This window comes from Pyxicephalus adspersus, chromosome 8 (genome assembly GCF_032062135.1).
Source record: "Pyxicephalus adspersus chromosome 8, UCB_Pads_2.0, whole genome shotgun sequence".
In the NCBI taxonomy this organism is placed as follows: domain Eukaryota; kingdom Metazoa; phylum Chordata; class Amphibia; order Anura; family Pyxicephalidae; genus Pyxicephalus; species Pyxicephalus adspersus.
In genome coordinates, this window is record NC_092865.1 from 28,306,337 (window position 1) to 28,311,242 (window position 4,906).

The 4,906-nt window shown below is 40.1% G+C and overlaps 1 protein-coding gene across 1 annotated transcript in view; it reads left to right on the top strand.

Moving 5' to 3' along the window:
* Positions 1-1,640: 1,640 nt before the first annotated feature.
* BCAR3 (BCAR3 adaptor protein, NSP family member) overlaps positions 1,641-4,906 on the top strand; it is a 72,155-nt gene continuing 68,889 nt past the window's right edge. Inside the window, exon 1 of the mRNA XM_072419864.1 lies at positions 1,641-1,771. The gene's annotated coding sequence lies outside the window, so the exon portion shown is untranslated. The remainder of the gene's footprint in view (positions 1,772-4,906) is intronic.

Genomic DNA, 4,906 nt, shown 5'->3' on the forward strand with positions numbered 1-4,906 from the left:
AATCACCAGGTCGGGACACACAGTAGGCGGTACGTAGGTGTGGCCGGGTAGCGCTGGGCTCTCTGTTAGTCAGTCTCGGTGTGTATGTGAGCGGGTGAGTGTGTGCTGGGACTGTGAGAGACCCAAGGATCAGTACGCGGTCACTGCACGGAGGAACGTCTGAGCTCGCCATGATCGCGGGATAACTTAATCTAGCATAACCTACTTTGCTCTGATCACAGGTAAGTGCACCATCTAATGTCACCTCCGTGCCCTTACACTGCATTGCTTCCAGCTACATGGGGCACAGTCCCACAAATCTCTGACCCACTCATCATATGTCATTCATCTACCTGTCATCTGTCACTCATCTCAGATGTCACCCCTTGACATGTAAAGCAAATTGCTTTCACAGGTGTGTTTAGGATCTTTAATGGTACCTGGCAATCATTTATATTCCCTACAGGGGAAGCAAATAATTTAGGGATGTTCCTCCTAGCAATTTGTCTTTGTACCTTAACCTGGTCCTGTGAATCTGTAGCTGGATGCCATTTCTGGTTTTATTTTTTTGGAAATAGAGTAATAAATCCATGATAAAAGGCAGTGATTGACAGCTTGTCACTGACAGTGAACACATGTTTTTTTCTTATTTATTAAACAACATTTAGAAATCTTGTTTTATCACTTTGATCGCTATGATGGTGTGCATGTTTCTTGATTTATTTTGTGTGATCATGTCCACGCTTTTTAGAAATCTATAAGGATCATATCCAATCTGTGTACCTGTGATGATATCCCAAGCTCCTCTCACCTAGAAGTCACCTTGCCACGGTCACAGTTCAGCCATAAAGATTGGAATTTGCTAATGCTGTATCTGTCACCTCTATGGATTAATTTCATTTGACGCTTCTCAGAAATGTTCCTTCTAAATAAGCAGGTCATGTTACTGGGTCATTGAAGAAAAGATGAAATCTTAGATTGTGAGCTCCTTTGGGTATAATCCCCGCTTGTTCTTTATGATTGGTGTTGTGGTTGTCAAACATGGAAATGTAAGGGCTGGGTCACATCACATTGCTGCACCTATACCAATAGACCTGGAGGGATTCTCTGTATCACCAGGGATCACATGTATGGATGAAATGCATATTCATGTATGTCGCAGCTTTGGGTGTACAACATACACTATGGCGTCTATTTCTAAAGTTTTGAATGTGACATTCACTGGCTAAGAATCAGTTACTGCCACTGAAGCACATGGACCTGGATTCACCATCAGGGAATGTTTCCGTGAATGTCAGACTTGCTGCTTTATAAATAATTACCTTCTTTTGCTCCTAATGTTTTTTTCAATCAATAAAATCATCATACTTTATATCAGTAATTTACCATGCACTGCCTGCAATCCTTATTCTTCCCATGTGCTCCATAATTAATCTGTATTATCATGGTACAGAACAATTGCTGATTAAAAACAAACACCTTACCCAGTCAGTTTTAGATCAACCTTCTGGCCAGATAGAAAAGCACTTTTCTGATCAATTAAATCGTTGCGTAGTAGTGAATGGCAAGTCTGTGGTAAAAAAAAAACACACAGTAGGCGGTACGTAGGTGTGGCCGGGTAGCGCTGGGCTCTCTGTTAGTCAGTCTCGGTGTGTATGTGAGCGGGTGAGTGTGTGCTGGGACTGTGAGAGACCCAAGGATCAGTACGCGGTCACTGCACGGAGGAACGTCTGAGCTCGCCATGATCGCGGGATAACTTAATCTAGCATAACCTACTTTGCTCTGATCACAGGTAAGTGCACCATCTAATGTCACATCCGTGCCCTTACACTGCATTGCTTCCAGCTACATGGGGCACAGTCCCACAAATCTCTGACCCACTCATCATATGTCATTCATCTACCTGTCATCTGTCACTCATCTCAGATGTCACCCCTTGACATGTAAAGCAAATTGCTTTCACAGGTGTGTTTAGGATCTTTAATGGTACCTGGCAATCATTTATATTCCCTACAGGGGAAGCAAATAATTTAGGGATGTTCCTCCTAGCAATTTGTCTTTGTACCTTAACCTGGTCCTGTGAATCTGTAGCTGGATGTCATTTCTGGTTTTATTTTTTTGGAAATAGAGTAATAAATCCATGATAAAAGGCAGTGATTGACAGCTTGTCACTGACAGTGAACACATGTTTTTTTCTTATTTATTAAACAACATTTAGAAATCTTGTTTTATCACTTTGATCGCTATGATGGTGTGCATGTTTCTTGATTTATTTTGTGTGATCATGTCCACGCTTTTTAGAAATCTATAAGGATCATATCCAATCTGTGTACCTGTGATGATATCCCAAGCTCCTCTCACCTAGAAGTCACCTTGCCACGGTCACAGTTCAGCCATAAAGATTGGAATTTGCTAATGCTGTATCTGTCACCTCTATGGATTAATTTCATTTGACGCTTCTCAGAAATGTTCCTTCTAAATAAGCAGGTCATGTTACTGGGTCATTGAAGAAAAGATGAAATCTTAGATTGTGAGCTCCTTTGGGTATAATCCCCGCTTGTTCTTTATGATTGGTGTTGTGGTTGTCAAACATGGAAATGTAAGGGCTGGGTCACATCACATTGCTGCACCTATACCAATAGACCTGGAGGGATTCTCTGTATCACCAGGGATCACATGTATGGATGAAATGCATATTCATGTATGTCGCAGCTTTGGGTGTACAACATACACTATGGCGTCTATTTCTAAAGTTTTGAATGTGACATTCACTGGCTAAGAATCAGTTACTGCCACTGAAGCACATGGACCTGGATTCACCATCAGGGAATGTTTCCGTGAATGTCAGACTTGCTGCTTTATAAATAATTACCTTCTTTTGCTCCTAATGTTTTTTTCAATCAATAAAATCATCATACTTTATATCAGTAATTTACCATGCACTGCCTGCAATCCTTATTCTTCCCATGTGCTCCATAATTAATCTGTATTATCATGGTACAGAACAATTGCTGATTAAAAACAAACACCTTACCCAGTCAGTTTTAGATCAACCTTCTGGCCAGATAGAAAAGCACTTTTCTGATCAATTAAATCGTTGCGTAGTAGTGAATGGCAAGTCTGTGGTAAAAAAAAAATAAATAAAAAAAAAAAAAAATATATATATATATATATATATTATCCTATATTCCATATAATATGTGTGCGTTACACAGAATTACTGCACACCAGGAAGATATTCAATGCTCTGCTATTCTCTATCATGTTGGTGCATGCAGGATGGCCCTCATTCACCTCTATACTGACCTGCATGACATGTGGATCACGGCGTATGTCTAACTAAAGGTGAATGTACACCGGTGTATTGAACTGTGTCTGTGTGCAATTCTGCATACATGTGCATATGTCAACATCAATAAAATGTAAAACTTTAGCTAAACAAATATTAATAAAAGTCACCATATATTTAGGGGGAAACGCAGGTATAAAGGAAAAGTAACCAATCATAAAACTCCTTTAATCATTTTGTATTTTTAAACCAGTATTAGAAGAAGTGAGAGGTGTAATATGGGATGTAGTCCACATTCCTCCATCAGTTTATTGCTCCATTTTAGGTGTTCTAACCCAACTATTGCATTTTCATTTGACAGCTGTGTTGATCATACACTTGCTTATCCGCTTTGATGGATTAATAGGCCATGAATATTTATCTCGAGCAAGAATCATCTGACATGCTTTAGATCCATATTCAGTATAACCAAAGTATTTTGGTGCAACAAGTAATACCTGTTGTGACTTTTGGATTTTTTTTTTTTTTTTTGCTGTGGCTGCAGCATTTTGTTTTTTGCCTTTGTGCGGTTTATTACATTTGTGTTGTTTTCTATGTCAGTGAAGCAGCTTCTATTGTTCTTTATTGCACTGAAAACTGATGTACGAATGTGTGTGAACATTTCTTCAGATTCAATCTTATGCTCCTAGAAAAAGAATGGGGAAAAGCCGTTGCATTTGGAATGGTGTGAGCAGGTTGTACAGTGCCTGTCCTGATTTTATAATTAAATTGGCTTGATGTGGTAATCCAGCCATGTCCGTATGACATATCCTGGACGTTTTGTGACTTTGTCATAGTTGAATAAGTATCTCTCTGTTCTTGTGCCCATCTATCCATGCCAGTTCAAGAATTCCCAGTCAAGAGAGAAATTCACATGCTCCCAGTGGTTGTTGATGAAGTGTGCCTAAAGGGAACCTGTAAGTGATGTTGGGTGGAAGATGCTGACAAGGTTCGGTACATATCTTCCTGAAATTGGCGCTCTGACTCTGTACTCCTGGTAAAAGCCCCCAGCCCTTTTGCAAGCAAAGGCTTGGGGTCTTGGAGGAGTTGTGCAAGTATCAAAATGTCTTGATGGGTGGATATCAGTCTAGGGACAGAAAACTCTACTTACTGCCCACCGATGATGCTGGGCCTCCATGAATAGAATAAGGAACTGAATTTCAATAAATGAGGGACAGCAAGGCTGAGTTCCGACCAGTGGTATTTTACTGTGACGTTTACGATCCACGGATGCCAACTGTAACAATAGGTTTGAGAGCAGGAACTAGCTGTCATTGCTAGGCTTTTTTTTAAGCCTAAAAGAACGACAGTTTGCGGGTAACAATAGTTCAGATCTATTGAGGAGGCAGGGACAGCAAAGCACCCCTGGTTGCTATATGTAGCATCCAAAAAAAAAAAAGTACAATGGCACTACCACTACCAACTCCCAGTCAAAAAAAAATTGCAGGTAGTTTTCAGTGTTGAAAAAGCTCCAAACCACTGACTAGGTGATGCTGGATGTCCTCCGTTCTGTGAATGTGAAACATGCTACACCTTTTAAGAAGCTTTGTGTTCTCAGTGAAATCTGATTTGCCAGTTTTTGGTTTGTCTTTTTTTTTT